This window comes from Pongo abelii, chromosome 16, assembly GCF_028885655.2.
Source record: "Pongo abelii isolate AG06213 chromosome 16, NHGRI_mPonAbe1-v2.0_pri, whole genome shotgun sequence".
NCBI classification, from domain to species: domain Eukaryota; kingdom Metazoa; phylum Chordata; class Mammalia; order Primates; family Hominidae; genus Pongo; species Pongo abelii.
Window position 1 is genome coordinate 53,304,128 of NC_072001.2, and position 18,362 is coordinate 53,322,489.

The 18,362-nt window shown below is 42.6% G+C and overlaps 1 long non-coding RNA gene across 7 annotated transcripts; it reads left to right on the forward strand.

Moving 5' to 3' along the window:
* Positions 1–287: 287 nt before the first annotated feature.
* Positions 288–17,455, forward strand: LOC134760206 (uncharacterized). Of its 7 annotated transcripts, XR_010137163.1 has the most exons (5): positions 288–464; positions 790–7,753; positions 12,387–12,984; positions 13,960–14,023; positions 14,969–17,446. It is a non-coding gene; the product is annotated as an uncharacterized LOC134760206 (long non-coding RNA). The 7 variants fall into 7 exon arrangements; XR_010137161.1 differs by having other exon boundaries at positions 12,387–14,023; positions 14,969–17,455; XR_010137164.1 differs by lacking the exon at positions 13,960–14,023 and having other exon boundaries at positions 14,969–17,443.
* Positions 17,456–18,362: the final 907 nt, after the last annotated feature.

The following is an 18,362-nucleotide window of genomic DNA, read 5'->3' on the forward strand; positions in this document are numbered from 1 at the left end:
CCGCTCCCTAGCTGTGTTCCCGCGGGGAGAGAGAGGAAAGAGGGTCTGATTTTTTAACGAAGGGAAAGAAAATATGCCATTTCTAGCGCTTCAGCCACACAAAGAAAGCGGCGGAATGATCCGCTCTCGGCGACCGCAAGTCCCGGCTCGCCCGGCGCCTGCGCGGCAGCGGGGGTGGGAGCTGCGGACGGCCATGTGCGCGGCGGAGAGGCCGGGTGGCCGCCGAACCTTCCCGCCTGTTCTGCGGTGGGTAGGAGTTTGGAAACTAATGTTCCTGTGCTAATCTTCGTGTCTCTGTGACATGTCTGTTGAGAGACGGAGAGTGCGAAATCTTTGGAGTTTAAGCTTGCCAACTGAGCGGCCTAGCAGAATCCTGGGAGACGGAAGGACAGCCAAGAGGCTAGGATTTACCTTTAAGTGTCCCTAGATCAACTAGGCAGACTGGGACGGGAGACGCTGTGAAGGTACCAGGGAGGGAACGAGTGAGGTTCCTTTTCCACTTTTTCATAAACAGTCAGGTTCATGGCGAAGATATACATATTTCTGTAGATTTTTTCCCCAACATTCTAATTATGCCTCATATTTCGTAGATCCTAGTAACTGCTTGGATTACTGCCACCTCAGAGGTAGAGATCTGCTTTTCCGTGACTGGACTGTCAAAAATTTTGTTGTATTTTGTTAAGAAAGTAGCAAAAGTTTGGAGATTTGCAAAGTTAAAAAAAAAGCCTTATGAACTTAATCTAGATGTGATTTGCTAAGGAACTTAATATATTGATATGTTTTTCACAGGGGCGTCTGGGCATGGCTTTCCCAACCTAGTAACTGCAACTTCTAGCATCCTACATGTAGGACTTGGGAATATGTGAGACAGCGCCAAGAATTTAATCCAGGAGAATTGACAAGCTTAAATGAAATCCATATTGCCCACTGATTTTGTGCAGCTTCAGATAAGTAATCTTTCTCCACTTAGCCTTTTGTAACAATTGATGTAATAAAGGTTTGTAGTCTTTGCGTAATTTATTAAAGCATTGTGCCTAAAATAGAAAAAAAGCGTAGGAACCATAGGCTACGTTTTCTTTTGATTTAATATTTTCATTTCTTCAGTTAATAGAAATTTGTCAAAATTCTGATGTTTTTCTGTAACATTATTTGAATGAGCATTGTTTATTTGAGTGAACATTCAGCTAATTGTTACAGAATCTTGCCCCCATTAATCTTAGGCTGTAGAATGTAGACAAGTAAATAGGCATCATCAGTATGATGAGAGTGAAGCTACTTAATACTGTGGAATCAAATAAAGGAGGAACCCCTTACTAAACCAAGAGGGAGGAATAAAATGGAATGGGACTAGAGAAGCAATTAGCTTTAATAAGGGTATTATAGAAGACTTTCTAGATAAGAAGCAGTAAGTACAGATGTTTGGAGGCAAACACTAGAGAGATTGTTGGGTAAAGAAGACAATGCTGGAGGTCTACTTGTGAAGGCCTTGAATGCTATGTGCAGAAGTCAGCTTCTGAGAACCAGGAGGAAGATATTGAAAGATTTTAAGTAGAAGAATCATAGGATTGAATTCTTTTTAGACAGATCACTGTTACACAAAAATTTGAGGCAAACAGAAGAGTTTGGAGTAAACAGTAGGCTGTGAGCCAGTAATGACTTGGACTGAGTTGGTGGCAGGTAGGTGTGAAGAAAATAAAGGGGTTATTGGGAGATTTGGTTAACTGAAAATGACTGAGGGGGATAGATGTCAGAGGTGACTCCCAAGTGAGTTGGTGGAGCAGCTAGGAGGATAGTAATGTCTTCACTGAGATTAGAAACAAAATAAGAGAACATATGTTAGGGAAGAAAGAAGTCTCTATTTTGACCATGTAAAATTTGAAGTGCCTGTGAGCCAACCAGGCAGGTATGTGTAGTCAGCAATTAGATATTCATTCAACACCGTTGGAAGAGCACCTACTCTGTGCCTGGTACTGTTCTACACACTGAAATAGGTAAAGCAGCAGCAAAACAAATGGTTCCTACTCCTGTTTTTAGAGGGAAACAGCGTATAAACAAGTTTTAAAAATAAGAGGAGAGAGAATATCCCATAAATTCGTGAAGAAGGCCGGGTGCAGTGGCTCATGCCAGTAATCCCAGCAGTTTGGGAGGCCGAGGTGGGTGGATCTCCTAAATTCAGGGGTTAGAGAGCAGCCTGGCCAACATGGCAAAACCCCGTCTCTACTAAAAATACAAAAATTAGCCGGGCACGGTGGCACGCTCCTGTAATTTCAGCTACTCCGGAGGCTGAGGCAGGAGAATAGCTTGAACCCAGGACACAGAGGCTGCAGTGAGCCGAGATCGCACCACTGCACTCCAGCCCTGGGCGACTGGGCGACGGAACGAGACTCCGTCTCAGAAAAAAGAGTTTGTGAAGAAAAGTAAAGGCTGATTGGATAAAGTGTTACTCTGGGGAAAAGAGAGCAAACTTTTGGTGGTTGGTTGATCAGAGATGGCCTCACTGAGAAGGTATTAGAAAGGACAAGAACAGTGTGAGACCAAAGGGATAGCTGGGCAAAGGCCCTAAGGTGAAAAGTTTGTTGTGTTTAGGGAACAGCAAGGTCAGTGTATCCGAAATCTAGTGACCAAAAGAAGGAATGATAGGAGGTGAAGTCTTCAGCCTCAATAAGAAGGTGAAGTGCACTGGAAGCCATTGAAGGATTTAAGAAATGAAGTATCTGGCCGGGCGCGGTGGCTCACGCCTGTAATCCCAGCACTTTGGGAGGCCGAGGTAGGAGGGTCAAGAGGTCAGGAGATGGAGACCATCCTGGCTAACACGGTGAAACCCCGTCTCTATTCAAAATAAAAAATTTAAAAAAAAAATTAGCCGGGCGTGGTGGCAGGCACCTGTAGTCCCAGCTACTCGGGAGGCTGAGGCAGGATAATGGCGTGAACCCGGGAGGCAGGGCTTACAGTGAGCCGAGATCGCACCACTGCACTCCAGCCTGGGCGACAGAGCGAGACTCCGTCTCAAAAAAAAAAAGGAAATGGAGTATCGTGGACTAGGATAGTAGCAGTAGAGATGAGGAAAGTGGTTGGATCCAAAAAGCTGACCTATCTTGCTTACCAATTAAATGAGGAAAGGGAGGAATCAATAGTGATGCCTAGGTTTGGGGCATGTTGTCTAGGTGGAATTAATTTTGATTACGCCTTTTATTTAACCTAATATCCAAATATTATTTCACATGTGATCAACATAGAAAATTACTAAATATTAAAAATATTTTACATTATCTTTCTCATAGCTAAGCATTTGAAATCTGGTGTGTATTTTATACTTATAGCATATCTCAGTACTTGATTTCGTAAAATTTCCAGCTGAAAAAATAGATTCACATACCCAAGTCGTTCCAAGCATACTTACAAGTTTTACGGTAATCGAATCGTGTATATTTTTAAATTTTATTTTAAATTAAAGTTAGGATTATGAATTCGGTTCCTAAATTAACCTCATTTCACTTCCTGCATTTCAAGTGGGACAAGTTGTTACCATATTGGACAATGCAGTCTAGTGAAATAGAGGATAGTGGAAAGTCAGACTTAAAAAGTTGTTTAGAACCAGCTCTGGAAGGTCTTGGATGTCAGATTAAAGGACTGAGATTTTACCCTTGAGTCAGGCAGAATAATGGATGGTTTTTGAACTAAGGAGTGACACAATGTTGTGCTTATGACTAGAAAGAGACCACTAGGTGGCCAGCTGGTGAGTCAGGACACCCTTCAGTTGCTTTGACTTCAGCCCTGTGGATTCAAAGTCTGATTTTTGTCAGCGCTCTAAAGCAGTCTCACCAAAAGTGTTCACAAGGCAGTGCCAGTCTGTAAGCCCTTTGTTACACATCCATGACAAGGCATTTACAGAAAGTAAGAATTTAAAAACTTACAGCAATTTAACAGACTAATTTTATTTCTGTGGGTCTAATAAAAATTTGAGGGATTGTACTTTGCATATATCTTTATTTCCCTTTTTTTGTTTGTTTTTTGTGGTTGAGATGGGAGTCTTGCATTGTCGCCAGGCTGGAGTGCAGTGGTGCAGTCTCGGCTCACTGCAACCTCTGCCTCCTGGGTTCAAGCGATTCTCCTGCCTCAGCCTCCCGAATAGCTGGGATTACAGGTGTGCGCCACCACATCCAGCTAATTTTTGTATTTTCAGTAGAGACGGAGCTTCACCATGTTGGCCAGGATGGTCTTGATCGCCTGACCTTGTGATCCGCCTGCCTCGGCCTCCCAAAGTGCTGGGATTACAGACGTAAGCCACCGTGCCCGGCCTTTTTTTCCTTTTTAGTTTTTTTCTTTTCTTTTTTGAGACAGAATTTCGCTCTTATTGCCCAGGCTGGAGTGCAATGGTGTGATCTTGGCTCACCGCAACCTCTGCCTCCCGAGTTGAAGCGATACTCCTACCTCAGCCTCCTAAGTAGCTGGGATTACAAGCATGCACCACCATACCCTGCTAATTTTGTATTTTTAGTAGAGACGGGGGTTTCTCCGTGTTGGTCAGGCTGGTCTCCAACTCCCAACCTCAGGTGATCTGCCTGCCTTGGCCTCCCAAAGTGCTGGGATTACAGGTGTGAGCCACTACACCCAGCCGTTTTTTTCTTTTTCTAATAATTTTTATCATATTACATGAAAGTACCTATGGTCTCACAGATGAAGGGAGTCAGAAAAACCAAACTCCCAGAAGACATGTAAATCTAAATGCCTTTTTTACTTTAGAGTGAAAACTGTAATAGCTAAATTGTAATGGACATCTGCTCATTTTCTCCCTCCATGTAGACATGGAAAGCTACATGGAAATAACCGAGTTTATAGTAGCTACCATATATTAAACGTTTCCTGTATGCCAGCCACTGTGCAAAGCCTATTATATATATTGTCTCATTTAATCCTCACAACTCTGTAAAATAAGTATTGTTTGCCCCATTTTTCCAGTGAAGAAACTGAGGCTAAAATAGGTTGAATAACTTACCTAAATTCACCATCCTCAAAGGTGTTAAAGGCAGGATTCCAGTATAGGTCTCTCATTTCCTTCATGATTAGGAATACTACTTTGAAATGAGAGACCTGTACTGTATCTGTTAATTCCAAATTCCCTGGCATAAAGACTCAGTACATTGTTTAAAGAGAACGCATGAAGTTAACTGCATTACCTTTTGGAGGGTTCATTTGTGAATTTGGGGCCAAAATAAGGGGAGTTACTGGTATTCTAATAGCATCAAACAAATGAATTCATTTCTTCTTTTGGGGAGGTGGAGGGAATAAGGTCTCACCTTGTTGCCCATGCAGGCTGGAAGGCCGTGATGTGATCTCAGCTCACTGCAGCCTCAACCTGGGCTCAAGCGATCCTCCCACCTCAGCCTCCTGAGTAGCTGGGACTACAGGTGCACACCACCGTGCCCAGCTCATTTTTGTATGTTTTGTAGAGACTGTTTTGCCACGTTGCCCAGGCTGTTCTCAAACTCCTGAGCTCAAGTGATCCTCCCACCTCAGCCTCCCAAAGTGCTGGGATTAGAGGTGTAATCCACCACACCCAGCCAAATGCATTCATGTCTACAATAGAAATACATCTGTTTGCTCCTATCTTGAATTTGTAGACTCCCACAAATCAATAAAAAAGAAGACATCCAATAAAAAAATGGGTAGAGGCCAGGCAGTGGCTCACACCTGTAATCCAAACACTTTGGGAGGCCCAGGCAGGCAGATCACCTGAGGTCAGAAGTTTGAGACCAGCCTGGCCAACATGACAAAACCCTGTCTCTACTAAAAATATAAAAATTAGCTGGACGTAGTGGCACGTACCTGTAATCCCAACTACTCGGGTGGCTGAGACAGGAGAATTGCTTGAACCCAGGAGGCAGAAGTTGCAGTGAGCCAAGATCGTGCCACTGCACTCCAGCCTGGGCGACAGAGCAAGACTCCATCTTAAAAAAAAAAAAAAAGGCAGAAACTTAAACAGTCACCTCACAAAAAAGTGTATCTAAATATTAGTTTCTTAAAAAATAAAAAAGGGGCATGTAGATGGCCGAGAAACATGTAAAAGATACTCAACTAATTTAATCATTAGAGAAATGCAAATTAAAACCTAAATGAGATTTTAATCTCACATCCAACAGAATGGCTAAAATGGAAAACCCAGAAAATGCCAAATGTTGGTCAAGAGTTGGAGTAACTGAAACTACACGGCTGCTGGAAATGTATATTGGTATAACCACTTTGGAAAATGGGAAGTTCAACAAACAAGCAATTTAGGGATATATGTTTAGGTAGTAAAAGTATAAAGAAAAGAAATAGTTTTGCAGGGAGTAGTGCTTGGGAGGTAATAGGTGCTTCTGGAGTGCTGTTGATGTTCTGTTCCTAAGTAGGGTGCTGTGGCTTGAGTTTGGTTTGCCTGACCCTACCAAGTCTCATGTTAAAATTTGATCCCCAGTGTTGGAGGTGAGGCCTGGTGGGAAGGGTTGTGGGAGTGGATTTCTCATGAGTGGCTTTGTATTCTGTAAGGAGTGAGTTCATTAAGAGACTGGCACCTCCTCTCTCCTTTCTCTCGCTATGTGATCTCTGCATATGTCATCTCCTGTCTGCCTTCCACCATAAGCAGCCTGAAGCCTTCACTGGAAGCAGATACTGCTACCATGCTTCTTGTACAGCCTGCAAAACCGTGAGCCAAATAAGCCTAACATTCTAAGACACTGGGATTACATGAGTGTTTACTCTATGATTTATTGAGAAGTAGGTGTTTTGGAGAAAAATGTACTTTCAGTATGTATATTATATATTTCATGGTTATTTTTAAAACTCGTGAGCAATGCTAGATACACACTACCAACTATTACTTCCCTGACTGAGCCAATTTTTCTGTAAATGCATCACAAATGTGAAAGATAAGATAGGCCTGAGTTCTGGGGAATGACAATGGTGAAGGAAAGGCGAGACAGATGCAAAAGACACTGCAGAACTCAGGCTTAAAATCTCATCCTTAACTCCTTCCCTCATCCCACCATGTTGAATCAGATGTCAATAGCAATTTTATATGGCATTTTTTAAGCTTGCAAAAAGTTATAAACACAGAAAATGTTCATTTTATCACCCTATCACAGACGAAAAACATGAAATTAAGCTAGGAAACATGTTCAGGTGATTAGAGTAGGTAGAACATAGACTAAAAACCAGTGAACTTATTTAAAAAAATGCCATGATGTGGACAAAAAAAAAGAACTTGTGGCTCCTCACTCCAACTCCTGTGACTCTCTCACCTTACCCCCACTGCCTTCAAGTTTTTTGTAGAAAGAGAAATTTTATATGGATTGAGTTGAAGATGATGCCAGAATATCAAGGTAGAATTATTAAACAGACACAAAAGCTAAGGTTTGGTACTCTGAAAAAAGGTCAGAATTAGTGATAGAAAATTAGAAGTTACCCATCCATAGAAGGGTAATAAAGCCATGAGAGTGAAGGAAACCAGTGAGAGACAATGTTGAGAAAAGTACTGAAGGACAGAGAAGGAGAAGTGAAGGAGGAAAGCAAATCAGCATTTATTGAGCATCTGTTAAACTGTATGCCAGCTGTTCTACATTTACTATCTGATTTATTCCTTTCCATTTCCAAGGTAGCCAATTTTAGCCTCATTTGATAGACTGACTTTGTAGACTCAAAAAGCAGTAAAAAGAACCAGCATTCAAAACCAGCTTGACTCCAGTTTATTCGGTGTACTACACCATTCCTGGAGATGGTAAGTGTGTGTTACAGAAGACCATGGAGAGAATTTAGGTCAAGGAAAGATAAGCCCTGGGAAAAGACCATTGGATTTTTGTGTTTTTTGACTAAGGGGTTCCCATAACATAGCAGCACCCTGCACTCCTGTCTTAACGCTTCTGTGAATGTGGGTAATGCAGACAAATGTAAATGCCTGTCAATAAGGGGGAAAAAAGTCAAGATAGTAAATGTAAAAATTAGTATAATGAAAACAAACCAGGTATTAAATTCTAGCTAGATACTCTTGCCAACCAAGCGCTTCAAATCTCAAGGCCTGAATGAAGAATAGCTTTTTTTTTCTCTGAGACACGGTCTTACTCTGTTGCCCAGGCTGGCGTGCAGTGGCAAGATCTCGGCTCACTGCAGCCTCGATTTCCCATGCTCAGGTGATTCTCCCACCTCAGCCTCCTTAGCAGCTGGAACTACAAGCGCAGCCACCATGCCTGGCTAATTCTGTGTATTTCTGGTAGAGATGGGGTTTTGCCATGTTGCCCAGGCTAGTCTTGAACTCCTGAGCTCAAGCGAGACACCCACCTTGACCTCCCAAAGTGTTGGGATTACAGACATTAACCACCACGCCTGGCCTGTAAACAGGAATAACTTTCTTGCCGTGTGATTCAATGTTATTTACTGCTTTGTTCGTGTACTGCCTAGAACCATGTTGATTATCACCAGTGGTATGGATCCTGCACATTGGGAAACACTGCAGTGTTATTTAATTTTGTTCGCTGTGTTTACAGTGCAGTTTTAGTCACCTGAAATTCTAAGAGAAAAGATCAAGATGGTTTTGCCAATCAAAGGTCATTAATACTTGGAATGAAAGATAACTTCTACTGGTGATGAACACATGCCTTTTGAAAAGCATCAGTATCTCCTTAAAATGTATAAACTACTGTAATCAATGAGGAAGACTTTTTCCTACCAGATTTATTAAACTCATTTACCATACAAATAGCATTATAACATTAAAGAAAAAGTTATAAAAATTCTGTACCATAAAACAATTACTGGTTCCTTCCTACCTGTTTTTAGGTTTGCAGATGAATAATGTGTGGATTTTTGGCAGACACACTGCTGAAAATTTTTCACTTGGTTGGGTGAGCATCTCACCCTATCTCCATTTGTCTCCCTGCTCTGTCTGAGTTCTAGAGAAGACCACCAATAAGCAAGTGAAATTCCTGGGCCAAGTCACTGATACCAGAATTCCCCAGAGGCACCAAGAGTTTTGATTTCCAGAAATTGGTTAGGCACAGCCGCTCATTCAACCTTATATTTTGTATCTCAGAGTTAAGGTTGCATTTGGGCTACCTAGCCTGTAGACTCTATTTTAAGACAAGCAGGCATTTAATAGTTGTTGGTTGGTTGATTAGAGCTTCTAGCCAATTTTTTAAAATTATTTGAATAGATAAGCCATTCACTGGTTCAAAAAAAATTTTTTAATCATCACTTCCACCCATCCAGTTACCACTACTGAAGTAACCTCTACTTTTTGTTTCTTGCATATTCTTTTTTTTTTTTTTTTTTTGAGACATAGTCTCGATCTATTGCCCAGGCTGGAGTGCAGTGGTGTGATATTGGGTCACTGCAACCTCCGCCTCCCGAGTTCAAGCAATTCTCCTGCCTCAGCCTCCCAAGTAGCTGGGACTACAGGCGCACGCTACCACATCCGGCTAATTTTTATATTTTTAGTAGAGATGGGGTTTCACCATGTTGGTCAGGCTGGTCTCGAACTCCTGACCTCAGGTGGTCCGCTTGCCTCGGCCTCCCAAAGTGGAGTTACAGGTATGAATCAAAGTGCCCAGCCTCTTGTATATTTTTCCACATACACATTTTTTCATGCATATATATGTAAGAATAAATGTTCTTATTCCCCCTCCCCCATTTTTATATAAGAGAAAATACCGTACAAACCCTTCTGCACATTGGACTTGAGATGGCTTTTCCATCTCAGTGCAAAAAGGCGACATTTTTTCTTAACCACTGCACATTATTTAGTTATGACCCAGTTTGGGGACATTGAGTTTCTTTTGTACTCTAGTGCTTGAATGATTATCCTTGGATGTACATCTTTCCTTGTATATTTAAATATGTCTCATCTCAGTTTACACAGGTGGAATTGCTCTGCAAAAAGGCATATACGTATTTTTAATTTGCCCTCTATGTACCAAATGTTTTCACCCCAGCATTGCTGATGGATTAGAGTGCTGCCAAGTTTTTGGATTTTTACCTACCAGCTTTTGAAGGGCAGATTATTTCAAGTCTTAATATTTTCAGGAACAGTAACGATATCATTTGGTTAAACTGAGAGAAATGGGGTTCATTTGACAGAATTTGTTCAGGATATAGAATTTTTTTGCTGCTGTTCCTGCAGCTACACACCTACAACTAGTAAAAACATAGTTGCTTAGGTTGTCGAATGACCAGCAAACCTGGAGAAGAACCAGGAATGACTACAAACAGCTCCACCCACCCTTTTTTTGGGCAAATGTGCAAGCTTAGCAGAATCTAAAACGATCCTTCAGCCTTTGTTTGAGTTGCAGAAAATTAACATGGTAAGGAGGAAGAAATCACTAATTTTGTTAAAAAGTTCCCTGATACAGGAACTGAAAATGATTTTTGACCAACCTGGGCAATAGAGCAAAATTCCATCTCTACAAAAAAATACAAAAATTAGTTGGGCATGGTGGTGCTGCCTGTAGTGACGGCTGCTCATCCTGAGGTGGGAGGATTGCTGGAGGCCAGGAGGTTGAGGCTGCAGTGAGCCAGGATCACACCACTGCACCAGCCTGGGCTACAGAGTAAGACTCAAGAAAAAAAAAAGATTTTTGATTAATCTTGCTTCAGTGCTGAGGTGGTACAGGGAGGGAGAAAGGGATATTGGGCTGTGAATTCCACCTAAACTGGGGATTTTTATCAGGGTGTCAAGAAAGATTTTCAGGAATAATTATCTGAGTTACTTGGAGTAAAAGTAACAGGAGGAGGAAAAGAGATGTGGCATGTGGGTCTCTGACTTGACAAACTTTTTATTCATTTTACAAATCATGATTTCTAGAGCATCTTAATCTTTGAGGCCCAAGTGCTTGGAAGTTGCATAATCTCTGTACTTCACTTCCCCCCTATAAAATGGGGAATATGATAGAATCTACCTTGTATTTGAGAGGATTAAATAAATATAAAGTGCTTAGAAAAGTAAGGACTCAAATACTAGTAATTATTATTTTGACATGTTTAAGTAATCAGTACTATCTGGAAAACTGTGCTAATAGTGCCTGATCTACACAAATTTAAGTGACTATACCTCTTTTTTGAGTCAGTCTCGCTCTGTTACCCAGGCTGGAGTATAGTGGTATGATCTCTGCTCAGTGCAGCCTCCGCCTCCTGGGTTCAAGAGATTCTCCAGGCTCAGCCTCCCAAGTAGCTGGGATTACAGGCGCCCACCACCACACCTGGCTAATTTTTGTATTTTTAGTAGAGACGGGGTTTTACCATGTTGGCCAGGCTGGCCTCAAACTCCAGACTTCAAGTGATCACCTGCCTCAGCCTTCTAAAGTGCTAGGATTATAGGCGTGAGCCACCGCACCCACCGCTCTGTATATCTCTTGAAAGTCATAAGCAGTATCTTTGGAAAAAACACTTAAGGTTATTTATTTAGAGGTAGTGTCTCTCACTGTGTACCCCAGCTGGAGTACAGTGGCACAGTCACAGCTCGCTGCAGCATCAAATTCCTAGGCTCAAGCCATCCTTCCACCGGACATGTTGGCGTGCACCTCCTGAGTAGCTGAGAGTACAGTTGTGCTCTACCACACCGGGCTAATTTTTGTATTTTTTAGTAGAGATGGGGTTTTGCCATGTTAGACAGGCTGGTCTGGAACACCTGACCTCTGGTGATCTGCCCACCTCAGCCTCCCAAAGGGCTGGGATTAAAGGCATGAGCCACCGCACTCAGCCACTCAAGGCTTTTAAAAAAATCAATAATTTCTAAATGGTTTTGGATTTTTGACTCCTTATGAGTGTTAAGATATTTTGGTATCACTTTTTTCCTTCCAAAAAAAAACCAACTAGGTGATATCTATTCCTCAGTTAAAGTTAATTAAAACTATTTTGGATCCCAGCACTTTGGGAAGCCAAAGGCAGGCAGATTACCTGAGGTCAGGAGTTCAAGACCAGCCTGGCCAACATGGTGAAACCTGTCTCTACTAAAAATACAAAAAATAAGCCAAGCATGGTGGTGGGCGCCTGTAATCTCAGCTACTCAGGAGGCTGAGGCAGGAGAATTGCTTGAACCCGGGAGGCAGAGTTTGCAGTGAGCCAAGATAGTGCCATCACACTCCAGCCTGGACAACAGAGCGAGACTCCATCTAAAAAAAAAAAAAAAAAAAATTTTCAGTTTTTGGTTTTGAAAATGTCATGATACCTGTTGAGATAACTGCTGAATATATGGGTAATACACAGTCTAGGGCATGGTATCAAAAGAACTTGTCACTGTATATATCGGAAATGGTAAAAATATGTTTTGCCGTTTTCATGAATTCATTCATTTTTCATGTTTTTTTTAAAAAAAAGATCCTGCTAATTCTCTGTTTCTCTTGCTTTTCTCCTTTATGACTAAGTTATCCTCTTTATGGATTACCTCACATTACTGCTTACGAAGACATCTCTTTAGTCAGAAAGCAGTAACTTGGTTCAGCTCTAGCTTCATTGTTAAGCTCATAGGTAAATCTGGCAAATGGCTAGAAACATTCACATGTTTGCTTGTCCTTAATGCTCTCACCTTTTCCCAGCTATTTGGATGTATATACCTTTGCTCACTTTGTAGTGTACCAACTTAATATATGTTATAGACTAAATGTTTATGTCCTCCCAAACTTCATATTTTGGAAGCCAGACATGGTAACTCACACCTGTAAACCTAACACTTTGGGAGGCCTAAGTGGGAGGATTTCTTGAGTCCGGGAGTTCAGGACCAGCCTGGACAACATAGTGAGACCCCATCTCTACAAAAAAAAAATTTTTTTAATTAGCCAGGCGTGGTGGCACACACCTGTAGTCCCAGCTACTCAGGAGGCTTGCATGAGCCCAGAAGTTTGAGACTGCAATGAGCCATGATTATGCCAGCTTGGGTGACAGAGCAAGACCTTGTCTCAAGAAAAAAAAAAAATTGCCAATTGCGGTGGCTCATGCCTGTAATCCCAGCACTAGGAGGCCGAGGTGGGTGAATCACCTGAGGTCAGGAGTTTTGAGACCAGCCTGGCCAACGTGGCAAAACCTCGTCTCTACTAAAAATGCAAAAATTACTAGGACATGTTGGTGAGCAGCTGTAATCCCTGCTACTCAGGAGGCTGAGGCAAGAGAATCTCTTGAACCCAGGGGGTGGAGGTTGCACTGAGCCGAGATCATGCCATTGTACTTCACCTCTGGACAGAGGGAAACTCTGTCTCCAAAAAAAAAATATGGAGGGCTGGGCACGGTGGCTAACACCTGTAATCCCAGCACTTTGGGAGGCCAAGGCGGGTGGATCACAAAGTCAGGAGTTCAAGACCAGCCTGGCCAACATAGTGAAACCCTGTCTCTACTGAAAATACAAAAATTAGCCAGGCATGGTGGCACACGCCTGTAGTCCCAGCTACTGGGGAGGCTGAGGCAGGAGAATCGCTTTGAACCTGGGAGGCGGAGGTTATGGTGAGCTGAGATCGCATCAGTACACTCCAGCCTGGGCAACAATGCGAGATTCCATCTCAAAAAAATAAATATTTGGAGTCCCATAATAAATAAATAAATAAATATTTGGAGTCCAATGTGATAGTATCTGGAGATGGGGCCTTTGGAGGTAATATGGGTTAGATAGGTCATGACAGTAGGGCCCTCATTATGGGATTAGTGGCGTTAGAAGAAGAGAGAAATCTTCCTCCTCAAGAGCAGAGGAAAAGCCATATAAGAATACAGTGAGACGGCCACTTGCAAACCAGAAAGGGAGCCCCCACCAGGAACCAAATTGGCTGGCACCTTGATCTTGGACTTCCCATGCTCCAGAACTATGAGAAATAAATTCCTATTATTTAAGCCCATGGTAGTTTTATGGCATCCTGAGCTAAGACAACGTGTCTCTAGTTTCCCACAGATTCATAAAGGTCCGTACAAAAAATGTTATAACTGTTAATAGTGTCCTGTCCTTGAATTTAACAGCAACCAACATATTGTTTGTGTAGTTCTTGCGCCATTTGGAAACAGTGACCTTTAGGTGTTGCAGGTAACTATTGGGAAATCCTTCAATTTGTTTAACATTTCCATATTTTGATTTGCATCTTGGGAGTTGCTTGGAATTTGGGATCCTCTTCTGTCTCTTGAATTGAAATCAGAGGCTGCTTGCCGGGCAAGGTGGCTCACGCCTGTAATCCCAGCACTTTGGGAGGCCCAGGCAGACAGATCACCAGATGTCGGGAGTTAGAAACCAGCCTGGCCAACATAGTGAAACCCCGTCTCTACTAAAAATACAAAAATTAGCCGGGCGTGCTGGTGCACGCCTGTAATCCTAGCTACTTGGGTGCTGAGTCAGGAGAATTGCTTGAACCTGGGAGGTGGAGGTTGCAGTGAGCCAAGATCGTGTCACTGCACTCCAGCCAGGGCAACAGAGCAAGACTCTGCCTCAAAAAAAGAAATCAGAGGCTGGGCATAGTGGCTCATGCCTATAATCCCAGCACTTTGGGAGGCCAAGGCAGGTGGATCCCTTGAGGCCAGGAGTTCAAGACCAGCCTGGGCAACATGGCGAAAGCCTATCTCTACTAAAGATACAAAAGATTAGCTGGACGTGATGGTGTGTGCCTGTAATCCCAGCTACTCAAGAGGCTGAGGCACAAGAGAATTGCTTGAACACGGGAGGTGGAGGTTGCAGTGAGCCAAGATCACACCACTGCATTCCAACCTGGGGCAACAGAGTGAGACTCTGTCTCAAAAAAAAAAAAAAAAAAAAATCAGAGATAATATAAATGCAGGTGTAAACTCGTACACTTAATGGGCTATAAATTTTGGAACTGGCTGTGATAATATAACAAAAGTAATAATGGGCTGTGAGTGGTATTAAATGTGGGATTAACTGGATATTTAATGATACCAAAGAATCATTAATTTTGTTTGGCTATGATGTTTTATTATTAGAATGATGTTATGATTAAATTTTATTTTTGTCTGGATACAGTCGCTCACACCTGTAATCCCAGCACTTTGGGAGGCCGAGGCAGATGGATCACTTGAGGCCAGGAGTTCCAGACCAGCCTGGCCAACACAGCGAAACCCCATCTCTACTAAAAATACAAAAAATTAGCCAGGCCTGGTGGTGCACGCTTGTAATCCCAGGTACTTGGGAGGCTAAGGCAGGAGGATCACTTGAACCCAGGGGAGGCTGCAGTGAGCTGAGATCGCACCACTGCACTCCAGCTTGGGCAACAGAGCAAGACTCCATCTTAAAAAGAAGAAAGAAAGAAATTCTATTTTTTAAATGTTTTTTCCTTTTATTGAACTCCATTTATAGCCTTTCCATTCAGAGCATAAAGATTAAATTTTAAAACAACGCTTGGCACCCTGGCTTCTGCCTGTAATCCCAGCACTTTGTGAGGCCAAGGTGGGCGGATCACCTGAGCTCAGAAGTTTGAGTCCAGCCTGGCTAACATGGTGAAACCCCATCTCTAAAAGAGTACACAAGCCTGGAGCAGTGGTGTGCGCCTGTAGTCCTAGCTACTTGGGAGGCTGAACCAGGAGAACTGCTTGAGCCTGGGAGGCAGAGGTTGCAGTGAGCCAAGATCGCACCATTACACTCCAGCCTGGGTGACAGAGAGAGACCCTGTGCCCCTCAAAAAAAATGTTTTTTTAAACAAGAATCTCTTAGGCACACTGAAATATTGAAGAGGAAATTATATTAATATCTGGGACTTGTTTCCAAATAATCTGGAATTGGGGCAGGGTGTAAATTGTTGACAATATCAAAGAAACGAGGAGTTGGAATGATAATTGTAGAAGCTGCATGATAGATACATGTTCTTTATACTTCTGTATATGTTGACATTTTTTATTAAATTATAATTGTATAATGACTATAATTATGCTTTCATTGTCTATTCTGTGTGGTTATGTTACTTGCTGAAATTAATACATAAAGAGTCTTCAACTTAAATGACTTATCAAGCATAAATATTAAAATACTGGATGTTACTACACATTTGACTCCACTTACGCATTTATTCATCAACTATTAAATGCTTTCTTGTAGATTTCTCATTTAATCTCTGCAAGGTAGGTGTTACCCCTGATTTTACAAATGAGGAAATGTAGATTCAAGATAAGTAATATGCAGGTCGAGAATAGCAAAATCGGTCAGGTGCGGTGCCTCATGCCTGTAATCCCAGCACTTTGAGAGGCTGAGGTGGGTGGATCACCTGAAGTCAGGAGTTCAAGCCCAGCCTAGCCAACATAGTGAAACCCCATCTCTACTAAAAATACAAAAATTAGCCAGGCATGATGGCAGGTGCCTGTAATACCAACTACTCAGGAGGTTGAGGGAGGAGAATCGTTTGAACCCGGGAGGTGGAGGTTGCAGTGGGCCGAGATTGTGTCACTGCACTCCAGCCTGGGTGACAGAGTGAGACTCCATCTAAAAAAAATGAAAACAGCAAAATTATAACTTCTCCCCCATTTGGTCTTCCACCTGGAAACTCATGTTTTGTTTCTACTGTACCATGCTGCTTCTCAGACATGCCTGACTGTTTTTTCCCGTGCTGTTTTCTTCTAGGAGTGAAAGCCTGGCACAACGTGTACAATAAAATTCAGGGAATATTTTTGGGGTCTTTGTCCTCTTCTTTCCTGTTAAAGCAGCTAGAGTCAGTAGGCAGGACCTAAGGTGTACTACACCATAAGGAAGCCATGGAACAGTGAACTGGCAAAATTCTAGACCCAACTCATGAAATTTTGGTTCTTCAAGAATTTGTTTGACTGCTATTTACTGTATTTGTGCTGATTACTGTTCAGTATACTGGGTCTTGTCTCACTTTCAGAACATAAACGAAGAACTCAATCGCAACGCACTTGTCTTTGTCTTCCTTCCTGTCTACGTGTTATACATCTTCTCAATTAGAAGGCATGTCTGTACAGCTCAGCAGCTCAGGAGATAGAATAAATGCAAGGTACAAACATTCCCAACACTGAGCAGCCACCCCAGCCATTCAGTCATTGCTTTCTCATTCTTCTCAAGGACATTCCAAGTTTGCAATATAGGGAAGCTTGGGACAATCCCTATGCCCAAACTGATTGTAATAGTGGAGCTTTATGAATTACATATAGTGTAGCAGAGGTTAACTAAATTCTCACCCTGAAGTGTGTGAAGAGACCAGATTTTGTGAGCACTTGTGGTTAGAGACCCAAGAAAGGATCCACCTGTTGAGGTCTTAACATGAGTTCTGGGTAATTATACTCCCTTAATTCCTTCTGACTTGCCCTACCTCAGAAAAAAAGTCACCATACTTAGGCAAATCTAGACCCAACTATGCTTAAAGCAGCCCTTTGCTGACTAGCCCATAGAGTTGCTTATGTGAGATAGACTTGCAGCTGTATGGTACACTTTCCCTGCCTCTAGCTTTCTGCATCTCCAGGCGAGAGAGAGTTAATGACAACAAAAGTACAGACTCCAGTTTTACCCACAGAGATACCCTTTGACCAGACAACACAGGGTCGGCCGGGAGCGGTGGCTCATGCCTGTAATCCCAGCACTTTGGGAGGCTGAGGCAGGCGGATCACGAGGTCAGGAGTTAAAGACCAGCATGGCCAACGGGATGGAACCCCGTCTCTACTAAAAATACAAAAATTAGCTGGGCATGGTGGCGTGTGCCTGTAATCGCAGCTACTCGGGAGGCTGAGGCAGGAGAATTGAACTGGGACCCGGGAGGCGAAGGTTGCAGTGAGCTGAGATTGCACCACTGCACTCCAGCCTCGGCTACAGAGCAAGACTCCGTCTAGGAAAAAAAAAAAGCAATATCACTGAAGAAGCTATACTATTGTTGATTCTGACTCAAATCAGAAGTCATTGAAAAAATTGATGAAATCAACTATGTAAAAATCAAAAACAGGCAGGGCACGGTGGCTCACGCCTGTAATCCCAGCACTTTGGGAGGCCGAGGTGGGCCGGATCATGAGATCAAGAGATTGAGACCATCCTGGCCAACACAGTGAAACCCCGTCTCTACCAAAAATACAAAAAAAAATTAGCTGGGTGTGGTGGTGTGCGCCTGTAGTCCCAGCTACTCAGGAGGCTGAGGCAGGAGAATCCCTTGAACCTGGGAGGCGGAGGTTGCAGTGAGCCAAGATCACACCACTGCACTCCAGCCTAGTGACAGAGTGACACTTGGTCTCAAAAAACAAAAAAAATCTGCATGACCCCCCCCTCAAAAAAAATAGACAAGTCAAGGGACAGATTAACAACCTAGGAAAAAATATAAGGAACATTGATAAGTACTCATAGGGAAATATTTTCTGCTTAATATAAACTTAATGATAGATTAAAAAGGAAGGTGCAGAAAGTGTATATATTGTGCTACCTTTGAATA